Source organism: Panthera leo, chromosome D2 (genome assembly GCF_018350215.1).
Source record: "Panthera leo isolate Ple1 chromosome D2, P.leo_Ple1_pat1.1, whole genome shotgun sequence".
Taxonomy (NCBI): Eukaryota; Metazoa; Chordata; class Mammalia; order Carnivora; family Felidae; genus Panthera; species Panthera leo.
The window spans coordinates 59860555-59879500 of record NC_056689.1 but is presented as its reverse complement, the minus strand read 5'-3'; the positions used below and the strand labels follow the sequence as shown (position 1 = coordinate 59879500).

Genomic DNA, 18946 nt, shown 5'->3' with positions numbered 1-18946 from the left:
GATGTCACTTATCACTAAGGCCAGATTAGGGCAAAATACCGGTGATGCTAAGCCAGCTAAAGTTTACTTTTTTTTCTTTCTGACATTTATTTTCACTTACCAAGTGCTAAACTTTGTGCTCTTTTATATACTGTCTTCTTCTTTGATATTCAAACTCTAAAGAGTATATTACAAACTTTTAAAAATATACTTTTTCCAGTGAGGAAACTGAGTCTCAAAGATATGGTGAATTGCAGAAAGTCCCACGGTTGTTATTTGGCAAAGCTGAGAATCATAGGTCCTTTAACTCCCAAGTCCAGGACTCAGGGCTCTTTCTTCTGGAAGTTCTTTATGTTTAAGAAATCTCTGCACCCAACTTGGGGCTCGATCTCCCAATCCTGAGATCAAGAGCCATACACTCCACCAACAGAGCCGGCCTGGCGCTCCAGGGCTCTTTTTTCTGTATGGTAATGGTCCTATAGAGTTGCCATGGAAGTAAACAGAAAACTCAGTATGATGTATTGAAAGGAGCATGGAAATTTGAATTAGAGAAACTGGATTTAAAATTTTTGTGGCTACCACTTAATGTGTGACCTTGAGCAAGTTATTTATCTTCTCTGGACCTCTTTCTACTATCTGTAAAATGGAGGTCACGTTTCACAGGGAAATAGTTGTGAGAATTATATAATGTATGTGAGAGCACTTTATCAACTCTTAAGATACTGGCCATTTCACTTAGCATAATATATTTAAGATTCTTCTCCGTTGTAGCAAGTGTCAGAATTTCCTTCCTTTTTAAGGCTGAATAATATTCCCATTGCATGTATATGCCATATTTTGTTTATCCATTCATGCACCGATGAAATCCCAAGTGGGTTGCTTCCACCTTTTAGTTGTTTGTACATGGGTGTACAGTCTCTCCAGTCCCTGCTTTCACTTCTTCTGGGCATATATCTAGGGGTGGATCGTGATAATTCTGTGTTTAATTTTTTGAGGAATTGCATACTGTTTTTAGGTCTAGCATTTTGAGCCTTCCTTAGAATGTTTCGTAAGTATGTCTTCATTTGTCTCTTGTATAAAAAATTAAGATGTTAACAACCTTAAAAGATGTTTTGCTTTTTTTTTTTGTGGGCAGACTTTTTTTTGAGTTTATTATTATTATTTTTTAATGTTTATTTTTTACAGAGAGAGAGAGTGAGACAGAGCATGAATGGGGGAGGGGCAGAGAGACAGGGAGACTCAGAATTGGAAGCAGGCTCCAGGCTCCGAGCTGTCAGCACAGAGCCCAATCTGGGGCTCGAACTCACAGACCGCGAGATCATGACCTGAGCCGAAGTCAGACTCTTAACCGACTGAGCCACCCAGGCGCCCCTTAAGTTTATTTTTTTAAGAGAGCATGTGCATGGACATCCGCATGCAAGTGAGGGAGGGGCAGAGAGAGAGGGAGAAAGAATCCCAAGCAGGCTCTGTGCTATCAGCACGGAGCCCAACACGTGTCAGAAAATTGGCCCCTTGGGTCTCCCAGGGATACTGTGGGATGTTTAACTATTGGCCACCAAGTTTATTATCAAGGGTATATAAAGGCTCAGCAGTAAAACGCTGATAGTGTGCAACATTTACTTCTGTTGTCATAAAGATTGTTTGTGCTGATCCCACACCTGGAAGGGATTTCTAAGGAAGAGTGAATGAACTCTTAGCCACCTCTCCTGTAGTATGTTCTTTGATAACCAGGGGAAGGGTTTGGGCTGCATGTGAAATTTTCAGACATCTAACAGTTGAGAGGGTCTCAAACAGGTTTGGCGGTTGATGACCACTACAAGTTATGTCTTTGAGATCTTCTGGAATGCAATACATCTAACAGCAACACTAACATAGTATCTTACCAGCAGGTGAAAAGCAAGGCTGCAGACTTTTCTGTTCTTTGGAGTTTAGATTGTGACAGTGAAAATTAAAAGTGCCTCCACATGCTTGGAGGCCTAAATTTGCTCAAGTGTCAGTCTGTTTGCTTTTCACTTGTCTTTCATGGCTTAGTCATGCTAGTTCTTTAATTGTCAGAGTTATTTGTGTTTAAACAATTTGTCTCTCTCTTCCTGTTTGATCCTTCAGAGAGATTCTTAAAATGCAGCTGCTTAGAAACTGCTATTTTTTGAATTGAATTATAGTTGACATACAATGTTATATCAGTTTCAGGTATACGACATAGTGATTTGACAGTTCTGTTCATGGTGTGGGGCTCACCATGATAAGTGTAGTTACCGTCTGTTACCATACAAAGCTATTATAGTATTATTGATTGTATTGCCTGTGCTGTACTTTTCATCCTCGTGACTTACTTATTTTATAACTGGACATTTATACCTCTTAATCTCCTTCACCTATACCATCAGTCCCCCAACCCTACCCATCTGGCAACCACCAGTGTGTTGTCTGTATTTATTAGTCTATTTTTGTTTATTTGCTTTTTGGTTTTGTTTTTTAGATTTCATATGGAAGTGAAATCATATGGTATTTGTCTTTCTCTGACTTATTTCACTTAGCATAATATCCTCTAGGTTCATCTATGTTGTTGCCAATGACAAGATTTCATTCTTTTTTATGGCTGAGTAATATTCCATTGTGTGAGAGTGTATTTGTATATATACCACAAATTTATCCCTTTATCTCTTGAAGGACACTTGGGTTGCTTCTGTATCTTGGCCAACGTAAATAATGTTGCAGGAAACATAGGAGTGCATATATCTTTTCAAATTAGTATTTTTGAGAAACTACTGATTTTATTAGAACACCTGAGGTCATTAACATACAGAGCCCTGTGTTTGTTCCTTTCCATGGGCAGGTTGTTCTTTGCTTTGCCTCAAGAAAATAAAATATTATTGCTCCATCTTTAAAATACCACTTTGAAAAGAAAATCCACTTTGTATAATTGTTACTTCAAATGCCTTCATGCATCAGCTGGGCCACAAAGGAAAAATACTCTGAGGGGCCACGTACAGGACTGGAGGGAAGGCATTTGGGAAGTTCTGCTTGGAGACACCTATGCTAAATATTTCCTGCCACCACTTAGCAGATTACCCCAGTGAGGTCATATACTTTAGGATGAGGTCTGCTGACTATTAACCTAATTAGCCAAAAGAGAAAAAGAAAAATGTGAGACTAAAATCTGACCTTCATCTAACCAACTTTCAAGGTAAGTAATTTGAAGCCCTTTAATGAATCTATTCAAGTTAACATCTTAATGCTTTTCACTTAATTAGCATTTTATTAGCACCAAGTTCACAATCCTATTCTCTGGTTGCTCACAGAAATAGTGGCTGAATCACTGCAAATAGGTTTTTCTTCTCATCTGTAATTTTCTTAAGGTGGATAAAGTTTTAACTCTATGATTAATATATTAAATTTTTCTTTTATTTGGAATGCATTAACCTAAAGTTTAGTTTTTCTTTGACGATGACCTTTTATCCATTAGGCTTCCAGGACTGGCAAGAATGACTTTTTAATTTTTTTTTTTTTTAATGTTTATTTATTTTTGAGACAGAGACAGATAGAGCATGAATGGGGGAGGGTCAGAGAGAGAGGGAGACACAGAATCCGAAGCAGGCTCCAGGCTCTGAGCTGTCATCACAGAGCCCAATGCTGGGCTTGAACTCAAGAACCGTGAGATCATGACCTGAACTGAAGTCGGAGGCTCAACCGACTGAGCCACCCAGGCACCCCAAGAATGACTTCTTAGATATTACTGTGGTTAGTAACAAGCTTGGGGTTTGGAATGAGAATTTATTGCATTTCTTTGTAAGTCTCATAATTGTTCACCTTGTGAGTTTGCCTCTAGTCCCTCTGTTTGCTCCATGATCTTTTTGTTTCAATGCTGAAGCGGTCCTCCCCCTACTTCCTGCTTATGTGCTTATGTAGCTGTTTTCCTTCACCCTAAAAAATGTTCCCTCCAAAAAAAAAAAAAAAAAAAAGAGGAGGAGGAGGAAAGCTTTAAATGTATACTCTGCTAGGGAGGCTAGAGAACAAGAATAGCTCTCAGCAGTCTCTAGATAGGGGGGTTCATTGAGCATAACACCCTTTGGAGCAGGCTGCATATAGAATTCTGAATGTCATGGGAAAAAAGCCCTCAGGCAGTAATCAGGGAGAGCACATTCACTGTTGATGTCCAGAGTTAGGGTTGGAAAGGGAATGTAAGGTCTCGCTCAGCCAGGCAGAGTCCCCCCCAAATCCTCTTGCCCATGACCCTGTTTGAGCTACAGAATTTGCCTTAGTCACAGTTCTTTTATCAGAAAGGGTACCGATGAGTTGAGAGGACACAAAGCACTTCAGCTGAAGGATGCATCTTAGTCTAATGAAAAGTATATACGGACCGAAGCAATCAAATGATAGGAGCAGAGGCACTGGGCTGATGACTCTTGAGTAGCAAGAAGTACATGAAAATAAGCTTCTAGTCCAGTTGTCTGCTCAGAAGTGGCAGACAGGCAGGCTTACATTATCCCCTGGGTTAGAATTTATCAGTAATGACCTTTCTTGTGTTAATCAGACCCTGCTGATCCCCCATTACAGAGAATGAAAAGCATTATGCAGATTAAAACAAAGCACCAAAATGAGGCTGCTATAATATCGTTTCCCCAGTGACTGGGAGTATTACATATTATTCTAATAGTTGCTGTTCCCTAATCTCTTAAGACTACAGCTAGAAATAAAAAACCCAACACTGAATCCCATGTGGTTAATCATCTGTTTTGCCCTAACTTGGTTTGTATTGCCAAGTGAGGTTTTTTGCATTAGGTCATAGCTGGGCTTGGTGAACTGCAGTGCAGTCAGGAAGTCTTCGTTGAGCAGATTCACATATTTGTAACGAAATATTAAGATTATTATTTGGGGCTGCTGTGATTTTAGGTAAGTGCGACTTTAGTGTATCAAACCCCTCCTTACCTCAATCTGAAATTTTTTGGGGTCTTTTTCCACTTTGCCTTTTTAAAGGAAAATTTCAAGAAAATATACCTAACATAAAATTTACCATTTTAACTATTTTTAAGCCTACGTTTCTGTGGCATTAAGCCCACATTGTTGTGCAACTATCACTATGAGCCATCTCTTTCATATTCTTCAATTGAAACTGAAACAGTGACTCGTTCCCTCCTCCCCTCAGCCCCTGGCAGTCACCATTCTGCTTCCTGTGCCTATGAGTTTGACTACCATAGGAACTTTATATAAGAGAAATTAAGCAATATTTGCGCTTTTATAACCAACTTATTTTACTTAGCATAATGTCCTCAAGGTTCTGTGTTGTGTCATGTATCAGAATATGCTTTTTTCCTTTTTTTTCTTAAGTTATCTCTGTACTCAATGTGGGGCTCAAACTCAAAACCCTAAGACCAAGAGTCACATGCTCCACTGACTGAGCCAGCCAGGAGCTCCTCCTTCCTATTTTTTTTAAAGACTGAATAATATTCCATTGTATGTATACCACATTTTATTTACCCACTTATCCATCGATGCACCCTTTGCTTCTACTCTTTGGCCATTGTGAATAATGCTTTTATGAACATTGGTGTACAATTATTTGAGAACCTGCTTTTTCTTCTTCTTTTAGTGTTTAGGTTTATTTTATTGTTTTTAAAGTTTATTTGCTTATTTTGAAAGAGAGAGCAGGGGAGGGGCAGAGAGAGAGAGAATCCCAAGCAGGTTCCATGCTGTCAGCACAGAGCTTTACACAGGGCTTGAACTCACAAACTGTGAGACCATGAAATCAAGAGTCCGAGGCTTTAACTGACTAAGCCTACCAGGTGCCCTAGCTTTTTCTTGTTTTCTTCTACCCAGAAGTAGAATTGCTGATCTATGGTAATTTAATTTTGGGGGGAATCACCATAACGCTTTTCTACAGTAGCTGCACCATTTTACATTCCCACCAACAATGCCTAAGGGTTCCAATTTCTCCATATCATCGCCAACCCTTATTATTTTCTATTATTATTATTATTTTTAATATTTATTGGGTCACCTGGGTGGCTTAGCCCGTTAGACATCTGACCCTTGATCTCATCTTGGCTCAGGCCATGATCTCATGGTTCATGGGTTTGGGCCCCACTTTAGGCTCTACGCTGGCAGTGGATCCTGATTGGGTTCTGTCACTCCCTCTCTCTGCCCCTCCCCCTCTTGTGTGCGTGTGTGCTCTCTCTCTCTCTCTCTTTCAGAATAAATCAACTTTAAAAAAAAATTGATTTATTTTGTGAGAGAGTGTGCATGTGCACACATGCACCCATGCACACACATGTTGGGGGAGGGGTAGAGAGGGGGGAGAGGGAGAGTGGGTGAGTGAACAAGGGAGCATGAAATGGGGAGGGACAGAGGGAGAGGAGACTTGTCAGTCTGTCCCCTGCTGTGGGGCCCATTGTGGGGCTGAATCCCACAAATCCTGAGATCATGACCTGAGCTGAAATCAAGAGTTGAATGCTTAATCAACTGAGCAATGCAGATGCTCGTGTATTTTTTTTTTAACGTTTGTTTGTTTTTGAGAGAGAGAGAGAGAGAGACAGAGAGACAGAGAGACAGAGACTGAGTGTAAGTAGGCAAGGGGCAGAGAGAGAGGGAGACACAGAATCCAAAGCAGGCTCCAGGCTCTGAGCTGTCAGCATAGATCCCGACGCTGGGCTCAAACACACAAACTGTGGGATCATGACCTGAGCTGAAGTCAAGGCTTAATCGACTGAGCCACCCAGGAACCCTGGCCCTCTATTTTTTGATAATAGCTTTCCTAATGGATGTGAAGTAGTATTGAATTGCAGTTTTGGCTTGCATTTCCCTAATGAGTAGTAGTATTGGTTATCTTTACATGTGCTTATAGGCTATTTGTCTATCTTCTTTGGAGAAATGTCTATTCCTATCCTTTACCAATTTTTAAATTGGGTTGTTTGGGTTTTTTGTTGTTGAGTTTTAGGAATTCTTTTTATATTCTGGATACCAATCTCTTGTGAGGTATGTGGTTTGCAAATATTTTTTTCCCATGGATTGCCTTTTCATTCTGTTGATCATGTCCTTTGATACACAAAAGTTTTTAATTTTGATGAAGTCCAGCTGATCATTTTTTTCTTTTGTTGACCATGCTTTTGGTGTTATATCCAAGCAATCATAGCTAATTCAAGTCCTGCAGCTTTCCCATGTTTCCTTCTAAGACTTTTATAGTTTTAGCTGTTACATTTAGGTCTTTGATACATTTTGAGGGAAGTTTTGTATATGGTGCAAGGTAAGGGTCCAACTTCATTTTTTTGCATGTGGGTATGGAGTCTACCCAGCACCCACTTTGCTTTTTTGATATAACACAGTTATGATTTCTTAATTTGAATCGGGCTGAATTAACTTGTAAGCACAGAAATGGAGACTCCACATTTTTTTCTGTATGCATCTATTGTGTTTTGTGTTTTAGGTTTGCTCATTCCTCTGCTTGTTTAGAGATGGCATAACATAGTGATTAAGAGCAGGGTCTCTTAAGAGTTAAGTTGTCTGAGTTTGAGTCTAAGCTCTACCACTTACTTTGGACAAATTCTTTAACCACTCTTTGCTTTTCCTCATGGAATGGGGGTCATTGTTGAGATGATTAAATGACAATATATGTAAAGTACTTGGAATAGTGCCTAGCATACCATCAGTGCTATATAAGTGTCCATTGTTATCATCTTCTTAAAAAGAAGATGATGCACCTTGTTCTTGCACCATGTTCTTAAGGTACAAGTCTGGAGGTCTTACCAACCTTGGTTCTAATGATCTGCATGGGACTTCATTCTAGACAAGCAACCCCCTTCCATATCCAGCTGTATTCAGTTCTCTTGGCTTTACTCATGTGGACTTAGAAGGGACCAGAAATATAGAATGATACCATTTACAACCTGACATCAGGGGCCCCATTGGAACTTAGGTTGTCAGTCTGTATCTTGGCATCATCATTGGGAAAATAGTTTGGACAGGGAGAGTTTATGTTTTCCCTCACTTCTAGCCCTTTGAGGAGATATTTGACCAAGAAACTTTGTCTTTACTATTTTAACACTTCCTTCTTCCCATTAATGTGGTTAAAGAGAATGTGCCCAAAAGGAATATGCTTATAACTGCAAAGATACGAATCAATGTGTTCTAATGTCTGATTGGAGGGATTACAGATATTTTAATTTTTTCTTACATTTTAATTTATTAAAAACATTTGGCTGTGGATTTTTTTTTTAGATGCCCTTTATTTGTAAGTTGACAAAATTCCCTTCTATTCCTAGTTTACTGAGTGGTTGTTTTTTTGTTTTTTTGTTTTTTTTTTGTCATAAAAAGGTATTGGGTTTTGTCAGATGCTTTTTCTGTGTCTATTGAGATGATTTGTTTCTTATTCTATTGATACAACTATATACATTGATTTTCACATGTTAAACCAGCCTTGCATTCCTGGGATAAAGTCCACTTGGTTAAGATGTATAATTCTTTTTATATGTTGCTGGATTCAGATTGCTAGTATTTGCTGCAGATTTTTGTACCCACATTCGTCAGAGAGATTGTTCTGTAGTTCTCTTTCCTTGTGGTCTTTGTCTGGTTTTGACACCAGGGTAATGGTGGCCTCATAGAATGAGTTGGGGAAATGGTCCCTCTCTTCAGTTTTTTTTAGAAGACTTTAAAGGATTTAGAGATTCTTTAAATCTTTGGTATAGTTCATCCATGAAGCCATCAGAGCCTGGACTTATATTCACAGGTAGTTTTTTAAAAATAGTAATTAAATCTTTTTGCTTGTTTTATAGGTATGTTCAGATTGCCTGTTTCTTTTTGAGTTAGTTTCAATAATTTTGGGTTTTTTTCTTGTTTTTTGAAAAATATTTTAATGTTTATTTATTGATTTTGAGAGAGAGAGAGAAAGAGTTGAGTAAGAGAGGGGCAGAGAGAGAATCCCGTGCAGATTCTGCAGTGTCAGCACAGAGCCCAATGTGGGTTTCAAACTCACAAACTGTGACATCATGACCTGAGCGGAAATCAAGAGTCAGTTCTTTAACCGACTGAGCCACCCAGGCGCCCCTAGTTTCTGTATTTGTGTCTTCCTAAGAATTTGTCCATTTCATCTAAGTTGTCTAATTTATTGGCATACAGTTGTTTATAATGGTACTTTATAATACTTTAGTGTTTCTGTAAGGTGAGTAGTAATATTCTTTCATTTCTGATTCTAGGAATTTGAATTTCTTCTCTTTTATCAGTCTAAAAGGTTTGTCACTTTTGTTGATCTTTTCAAAGAACCAGCTTTTGGTTTTATTGGTTTTCTTTTTTGTTTTTCTATTCCTTATTTCATTAATTTCTACTCTTTATTATTTTCTTCCTTCTGCTTATTTTAGGCTTAAACGTCATAAAAAAAAAAAAAAAACCCTCAATGTTACATTAGTTTCAGGTGTACAATATAATGATTGACAAGTCTATACAACACGTCTATATGTTATGCTCAATAAATTTTACATGGTAGAAATAATATAGGGTGGGGATGCCTGGGTAGCTCAGTTGGTTAAGCATCTGACTCTTGATTTCAGCTTGGGTTATGAACTCAGGGTCATAGGATTGAGCTCCCCATTGACCTCTGTGCTGAGTGTGGAGCCTGCTTGAGACTCTCTCTCTCCATCCCTCTCTGCCCTTCCCTCATGCTCTCTCTCTCTCTCTCAAAATAAATAAATTTAAAAAAAATAATACAAGGTATATTCTCTGACCACAATAGAATGAAATTAAAAATCAACAACAAAAAGAAATTTGATCAGAGAATATATCTTGTATTATTTCTGTCATTTAAAATTTTTGAGGTTTATTTTATGGCCTAGCATATTATCTATCCTAGAAAATGTTCCATATGTCCTTGAGGAAAATATCTATTCTGCTGTTGAGGAAAATATCTATTCTGCTATTCTTTTCTAGATGTCTGTTAGGTTTAACTGATTTTTAGTGGTGGTCAAGTTTTCTGTTTCTTTGTTGATCTTCTGCCTAGTTGTTCTAGCCATTATTAAGGAATGGGTATTAAAGTCTCCCAATTTCTATTAGGTTTTTATTTTATTTTATTTATAACTAACACATAACATTATTTACTTCACTGAAAGCCTTATGGTACATACCAGGTTTAATAGAATTGACCTCAGTTTTGTTCACACTGACTCCAGTGAGTTGTATTTGGGTTTTCTATGCTGAGACTACTTGATTTCTGCTGTTGTGTTGGTTTGTTTTCTTTCAGGATCAAGGTGGGTACTTTCATATAAAATCTTATTTTTAGTTCCTTCTCTGGCAGTTCTTTTCTTGATTTTTAGCCTTGCATAATTATACTTAAAATGGAACCAGCTTCCTAAAGCCACCAAGATAAATCTTCCTACTCCAACATCACATGATCTTCTAATTCTACTAAAATGCCCAAGGCCAGCCACAGAAGATCCTAATGAACCATACAATATTGAATCCCATGCACAGGGAATGTTTTCCACATCTAAAATTCCTAGGAGCTTAAAGGGCTTCTGCTTTGCTGGTTTGCCAGGCAGTGGTGTGGCGGCCATGGGCTCTAGTACCCAATTTTTATTGTTGAATTGCCTCAGCTTTTATTTCTGTCGTGACATACCTTTTTCATTCTTTTACTTTCAACCTATTTGTATCTTTGAATCTAAAATGTGTCTCTGGTGGATAGCATATAGTTGGATCTTGTTTACTTTAGTCTGACAGTCTCTGCCTTTTGATTGGGTTATTTATTCCACTCACATTTAGTGTTGTTGTTGATATAATTGAACTATGTCTGCCATTTCATTTCTAGTTTGCTGTGTGTTTCATGAATTTGTGTTCCTCTGTACCTTTATTTTTATTTTTTTAAATGTTTGTTTATATTTGGGGGAGAGAGAGAGTGAGAGTGTGAGTGGGGGAGGGGCAGAGAGAGAGGGAGACACAGAATCTGAATCAGGCTCCAGGCTCTGAGCTGTCAGCTGTCAGCACAGAGCCTGACGCAGGACTCCAGCTCACGAGCTGTAAGATCATGACCAGAGGCCAAAGTCCAGCGCTTAACTGACTGAGCCACCCAGGTGCCCCAACTTCTTTTTTTTTAATTAAAAAAAACTTTTATTTTAGAGAGAGCATGAGTGGGGGAGGGGCGGGGGGGGGGGAGAGAGAGAGAGAGAGAGAGAGAGAGAAAGAGAGAGAGAGAGAAAGAGAGAGAGAAAGAGAGAATTCTAAGCAGGTTCCATCCCATGGCCCTAGTATGACCTGAGCCAAAATTAAGAGTTGGACACTCAACAAACTGAGCCACCCAGGTGCCTTTTCTCTGCACCTTCTTAACTGCCTTCTTTTGCATTAAGTAAATATTTTTCAATGTAGCACTTTGATTTCTTTAATGATTTTTTTTCACTGTTTCTTTTAGTTACTTCGTTAGTGGTTGCTGTAGGGTTTACCATATACATAAACATCTTAACTTATTGGAATCACAAATTGTTTAGATTATACTAAATTCCAGTGAGATACAGAAACATAACTCTTCTGTAGCTCTAAATAGCATACACATGCAACACTCACTTCAGTGAACTTTATTTGCCAAAAGCACACTAAAAAGGAGAATTTCATGTATTTCCTGAGAAAGTAAGGATGCATTAGAAACAGGACCCTAATTTTATTTACTTTATCATGTCTGGAGCTAAGACTAGGTGAGAATGGGGAAATAGTCTGTTTAGAGTTTAGATACATTTTGTTTGTTAAGAGATTCTGTCACAGGTGGGTGTTAAACACAGCATTCTAGATCCTGCTCCATTCTTCGGTGAGCTGATAGCCTACGGCTCAAAATATATTGAGCTCGTTGTCTCTTGATGCTTGCATGTTGAGCTTTGTAACAAATAAAGAGTATGGTGCAAAAGGAATAGCACTAATTGGTAAATGTAATTTTGAGAGAAGGACACAGTAGTTTGATGTGGAATGGATGAAGGTGTGTTCATTTATGTCTGGAGTCAGTGTTGATTTGTGGAAAATCATCTTGTCCTGTGCTCCATCTTTTGCATCTCATTTTCTCCCACCAAGGTAGGGGCTGCTAATTGTGGCCTGTTTTTATCCACACAGATAAGGGACTATTTCTGGCATATGACTCCTAGGAGAAAAGAAGCCAACCTTGAGCTCAGCCCTCTGTCCTGAATCAAGCTCTTGGGCTGTAAAACAGGACCTCCTTAGTGGGCCCCAGGTGCATGCTCTGAGAGTGTCAATTGAGGCCTCCCAGGTGTGGGGCCTCAACTTTTGTAAACACTGGGTTTTATAGGAATGTGAATAGCCAACTTAAGGAACCTTGTAAATGGTGAGTTAGTTGGAAGAGATCTTATACATATCTGGTGACCTTATTTTGAATGTTCTTTTGGAAAACAATTAGTCTTTTTGCTTGTTAATTACATTGATGTTTTTCTCTTTCTTTTTTTTCTTCTTTTTTAAAAAAGTTTATTTATTTTGAGAGAGAGAGAGAAGGGCAGAGAAAGGGAGAGACAGAATCCCAAGCAGGCTTTGCTCTATTAGCTCAGAGCCTGACATGGGGCTTGAACCCACAAACCTTGAGATCATGACCTGAGCTGAGATTGAAAACTGGATTCTTAACAGATGAGCCACCCAGGCGCCATGATAATTTTTTTCCTTCCTTCCTTCCTTCCTTCCTTCCTTCCTTCCTTCCTTCCTTCATGTTTATTTAATTTTGAGAGAGAGAGAGACAGAGAGCGCAAGCTGCAGAGCGGCAGAGAGGGAAGGAGACAGAGGAGCCAAAGCACGTTCCAAACTGTCAGCACAGAGCCTGACATGGGGCTCAAACCCACAAACTGTGAGATCATGACCTAGCTGAAGTTGGATGCTTAACTGACTGAGCCACCCAGGTGACCCTATTTTTCTCTTTCTTAATGAATATGGCAAGTACTTACTTGAACATTTTGGAGGTGGTTTGGAGGGACTGTTTTTGTGACTGAGCCAGTGATACTAGAGGAGCTGTTTCTGGGTGACTAGAGGTAATTAAGAGCCCTGGGCCTTGAGGTAAGTTGAAAGGGCTTGATTCTGAGCAGACAGTTGTAGGTGAAATTGGCAGTTTCTTCCAGAGTGTTCTAGCCCTTGGTCCCAGGTGTGTGAGTGAATGGCCCCCACATGGTAGGAAAACAAATTCTCTCCTCTTTTTAGGTCCACAGTCCTTCAACATTCTGTTTCTCTAAATGTGTATATACACAGCAAAGTCCTGTTGTTTGCGCTTGTGCCACCAGTAATTAATTGGATCTCCTTTCCTATAATTCTGTGGTGTGGTAAATTAACTTTAGGTTTTTAAACTTAGCATTAACTTTTTTATGGCTCTCGGAGATGAGCCATCTGACATATGTCCTTTATTCTGCTAGTCTTTTAATCAGCAGATCCTACCCTGTGCCTTTTCCAGTTTCTTATTACGTAAGCATCAAAAACCTGGGAAGAGAGAGATTCAGAGAGAGAAAGAATGAGTAAGCGAAAGGGTGGTATATTTGTGTGAGATAGACTTGAGATCCTTTCTTTAGAAGCCTCTGGTCTTAGGAGCATTTCTTTATTCTTCTGTTTCTGTCACTGCTTCCTTGTCTTTACATCTGTTTCTAAATGCTAGGAGTTGAGAACCAGAGGGGCAGTCAAGATGACCTAGAATTACTGCTGTTTTAGTAGGTCAGAAAGAAAGGTATTTCCAGTTGATTCATTAGATAATTGGGTCAGAGGGTTGGGAAGGGGCTAGAGTCTATAGCAGTCCAAAGCCTAGCTATCACTCCTGGGCCTTTGCTCTTTCCCAGCCAGCTCTTCTCCTTCTCTGGCTCTCTGGAGATGGCCTGCTTTTGCTGGTACAACTGTCCTTGGTCCTTTAGGGATGTGCTGCTCCCTAATTGTCATTGATCCCAAGGTAAGACAAAAAGTTTCATTTTCACTTGAGGAAAGGTTGATTTTTTTTTTTCTTCTTGAAAAGGAACTCTCGCTAGGTAGGAAGTATAGACACTTAATCATGACTGAGTTCACAAATGCTGGGGTTTTAAAAAAATTTTTTTAATGTTTTTATTTATCTTTGAGAAAGAGAAAGACAGAATACTAGTGAGGGAGGGACAGAGGGAGAGGGAGACACAGAATCCAAAGCAAACTCCAGACTCTGAGCTGTCAGCACAGAGCCCAACGCAGAGTTTGAACTCATGAACCGTGAGATCATGACCTGGGCCGAAGTCAGATGTTTAACTGACTGAGCCACCCAGGTGCCCCTCACAAATGCTGGTTTCTAAATGTAACTTCTATAAATCCTAGCCACAAATGGGATCAATAGGCATAATTTAAATCCTTAATTCCTTTCCTTTTTCCATCCAACATCTAGGGCACTTAAAAAAGTCTTTTAAAATTGTGGGCAGTTCTTCACCTTATCCCTTAATTTTCTCTCTCCATTTTTCTTTCCGAAAAATTGGGCTGGAACTCTGGTCATATAACTCAGATATTCTAACCCCGTAGAACACAGTAGATTGTTAATCTGTTAGTGGGTTCTAGAACCTATTATAATTGGGTAACAATATATCATCCTGGTCAGCAAACCCAACAGGCTTCTCTTCAGTAGGTGAAATTTTAGTTTTCTTTGGATTATTGTGAACAAAAAGAGGAGTGTTTTGGGCTCCGTAGGAGCGTAATCACTCAATTAAATTCTCAGATTTATACCAGATACCACATACCATACTTCGTCTTTTCTGTGGGACTTTGATCTTACAGATTAGCGGTGCCAGGATCACAGAACCTTAAAAGCTAAAAGAACTGAAGACGCCATCTACTCTGGTCTGCTTCCCAAAGCAGAAATCTCACTTATTGGGGTCACAGCCTGCCTCTCCTTGAATACTTAGTGAAAATAGTGCTTAATACTTTAGGATATAGACTATTCAGTTTTTTAAATAATGAGAATCATAGGGCATCTGGCTGGCTCAGTTGGTGGAGCATGTGACTTGTGATCTTGGGGTTGTAAGTTCGAGTCCAACTTTGGGTGTAGAGATCACTTAAAAAAAATAAAATCTTTGTAAAAATGTTGAGAATCTTTTCCTCATGTTGGAATCTTCCTCTTTATAACCTGAACCTTTAGATGCAACACCAAAAAATGTACTCTGTCTTCTATATATTAACTTCTTCAAAGGGCTAAGATGTATACTACTGCCTTTCTGTACTATCCTTTCTTCCTTCAGTTGTTATTCATTTGTCATGGTTTTTAAAATATCTGGCATACTGTGATTGTCCTTTAGATATATATTTAAAAAAATTTTTTTTACATTTATTTATCTTTTGAGAGACATAGAGCACAAGTTGGGGAGGGGCAGAGAGAGAAGGAGACACAGAATCCAAAGCTGGCTCCAGGCTCTGAGCTGTCAGCACAGAGCCTGACGCAGGGCTCGAACTCACAAACCCTGAGATCATGACCTGAGCAGAAGTCGGACGCTTAACCGACTGAGCCACCCAGGCGCCCCGATAGTGAAAATCTTAAGCAGGCTCCACGCCCATCTCAGACAGTGAGATCATGACCTGAGCCGAAATCAAGAGTTGGACATTTAACCAACTGAGCCACCCAGCCACCCCTGAACTTTTCTTTAACCTAAATGAAACTCTTTATCCTTACTATATTGTTTTAACTTTATTTATTTTGAGAGAGCGAGAGCAAGCAGGGAAGGGGCAGAGAGAGAGAGACAATCCCAAGCAGGCTCTCTGCTGTCAGCTCAGAGCCCGACACAGGGCTGAGCCCACAAACCACAAGATCATGACCTGAGCCAAAATCAAGAGTCAGACAATCAGCTGAGCCACCCAGGTGCTCCACTCTTTATCCTTATTAAATATATCTTGTTCATTGCAGCTCATCATTCTAGTTTATCGGGATATTTTTTGAGTCCTGATGATGTCATTCTGTGTATTGGTTTTCTTTTGCAGCTTTGTATCATCAGCACATTTGATAACTATGCCTTCTAAATTTTTGTCCAGATGCTTTGATCTAATCCTGACTCTGCTACTGATTTGGTGGATGATTTGGGAATATTTTCTCTCCTTTTTGGGTTTTGGCTTGCTGCTATTATATAAAATGGCCTCAAAAACTGGGAAAAAAAAAAAAACCTCCTTAAGAATCAACTGCAAAGCTCTTTGTAAAGAATAAATTTGTGAAGAAAAAACTGTGGGTGGGGAATCATCAGCCAGGGCCAGACTAGAAAAATAAAATCCTTTTATAGAAAAATCAGAGACAACAATCTTCATAGAATGGTTCAAGTCTTCCTCTGTCCTCCTACTCTCCCAAAACCCCAAGAGGGAATTTACCAGTTGAAATAAATTAAAAAATAATAACATAAAAAAGAAAAAAAAAAAGATGGTTGCAAGCGTTAGTTCTTATTATATTGAGAAATTAAAACCTAACAGAGAACATTGAAGAGGCGGTTTGGAGTGAGGGTAGGTGGGAAAGCTTTACTGAGAAAGAAGATGCTCTTTACTGTTTTCTCTTTTAATTAGTAGTAAGCTTGGTGGTCACAGTAAAGGCTCTTCTGAGTTGGGGTCCATAGGGAGAGAAGGAAAGTCACTGCTGCCTGCTATTTCTCCTCTAAACAAGCCTTGCCTTGTGCATTGCCTTTCCCCTGGGTTCTTAAAGAAGGTGTGTGATCATCTAAAACTGAAACTGAGGCAGCGTTTTAAGCAGGCAATTAATGACATGGTAAGAATTTTTAGCTTCAGTACATTAATTGTTAAATGAATTGTGTCTGCATTTTACTGTCATTTTACTGTGATATCAGCCTAATTACATATATAGTGTTACAGAGTGGAAGATAATAATAAGCAGAATTATGCACTCAGTGATCAGACTTCAGGAATTTCTAACACTGAAGAAAGATTTTCTTCTTAAACTGTCTCTTGCTGTTCTTTTTATGTGTAGGTTTTGATTAATTTTACCTCGATTATACATTTCTCCCTGGGGCCCAGATATTGTGCATGCTCTAGCAAAGTGGGCTTCTATTGTAAGAGGTTTAATGAGATTTTTTGTTCTAATTGGTTTCCATATAATTTCTTTTAAAACCAATAATAACATGTGAGGGGGATGTCAAACACAGGGTGCAATAATGCATTTTCACTGCCCTGAACACCAAAAAACATTAATTTCTCTCTCATTTGACATTATTTTCATATAATGAAAATTCTCGGTCTCAAGGAAGTTCCAGAGACAGTGGTTCTCATTGATCTCCCCTTTCCTTTATTTATGTTGGTGACATCCCTGAAAAGGCAGCGGGATTGCTTACCTGTAGTTGGAACTCAGTCTGGGTAGAAGGGAGTGAAAGATTTCCGACTAGGGTTTTGACTGTGCATCATCTTCCTTATGGGATAATTTTCTAATTGGGATTCAGATAGGGATGGATTAAAGACCGTTCCTTTGCCCATTTAATCGGAATTAATTTCCTACTTGAAAAATGTGAACTATTTGATAAGTTCTAAAAAGTACTATATTAATTTGTATTTGTTATAAAGCTTGATCCTAAAATGAATATCTGTGAGCCACTCTCGCTAATCAATAGAATGTTACCAACTCACTGAAAACCTTTCTATTTTAATTATACATATAGTAAAATGCAAAATCGTAGGTGTGTAATTGGACAGCTTTTTACGTATGTATATACCTCTGTAATACCATTCAGTTCAAGACCTAGAGCCTTCCCATTGCTCCAGAAAGTGCCTCGTGACTCTCCTTTTCCCCAGAATTGTGCACTTTTCTGACTTCTTTCACCATAAATTAGTTTTTCCTGTTTTTGAGTTTCATGTAAACAGAATCATATAGAAGATCCTCTTTTGTGACTCTCTTCTCACACTCAATAAGTTTTTGAAATTCATCCACTTTGTTGTGTATATTATTTCATTCCTTTTTAAAAAATATAAACATTTTTATGATTTTTTTAAGTTTTATTTATTGAAGTAATCTCTGCACCCAACATAGGGCTCAAACTCACAACCCTGAGATCAAGAGTCGCTTGCTCAAGCCAGCCAGGGCCCCCCAAATTTAGACAGTTTTGAACTCTGGTAAAAAAAAGATATAAAATTTACAATCTTAAGTGTTTTTAGGTATACAGTTTAGTAGCATTAAGTGTTTTCACATTGTTCTACAATAGATCTCTAAGGCTTTTTCATCTACTCTATACCCATTTAAAAAACAGCCCCCCCCCCCCATTTCCCCTCCTCCATGTCCCTGGCAACCACCATTCTACTTTCTGTTTCTATGAATTTGACTACTTTAGATATCTCCTATATGTGGAATCAACACAGTATTTGTCTTTTTGTGACTGATTTATTTCACTTAGCATAATGAGCTCAAAGTTCATTCATGTTGGATCACATGAAAGGATTCTCTTCCTTTTTAAGGCTAAATAACATTCCATTGTATGTATAAACTGCATTCTGTTTATTTATCTGTTGGTGGACATTTCAGTTGTTTCCACATTTTGGCTGTTATGAATAATGCTGCTATGAACATGGGTGTGCAGAGATCTAGTATATGTAGTTCATTCCTTTTTATTGCTGAGTAGTATTTTATTTTGTAAATATAACACAGTTTATTCTCCCCATTTCTTTATCAGTTGGATTCTCTAAACTTCTAGTCTTACTTGTTATCTTCTGTGCCTCTCTTTCTCTTGCTCTTTCCTGTGTTCATTCCCTTCACTGGCTCCCTTAATACCTGCAGAATAAAATTTAATCTCTGTAGCATGGCATACAGTTCCATTCTTTTTAAAAAAAATGTTTTTAAGTTTATTTATTTTTGAGAGCGAGAGAGCAAGCAAGCACAAGTGGGGGGGGGGGCAGAGAGAGAGAGAGAGAGAGAGAGAGAGAGAGGGAGAGAATCCAAAGCGGGCTCCAGGCTCTGAGCTGTCAGCACAGAACCCACGAACTGCAAGATCATGACCTGAGCTGAAGTCAATGCTCAATTAACTGAGCCACCCAGGCACCCCATAGTTCCATT

At 38.8% G+C, this 18946-nt stretch overlaps 1 protein-coding gene and 1 pseudogene across 3 annotated transcripts in view; one reads left to right on the top strand and one right to left on the bottom strand.

Moving 5' to 3' along the window:
* ARMH3 (armadillo like helical domain containing 3) overlaps positions 1 to 18946 on the top strand; it is a 172336-nt gene that overhangs the window by 84829 nt on the left and 68561 nt on the right. The window lies entirely within an intron of this gene.
* Positions 10334 to 10562, bottom strand: LOC122201701 (annotated as a pseudogene).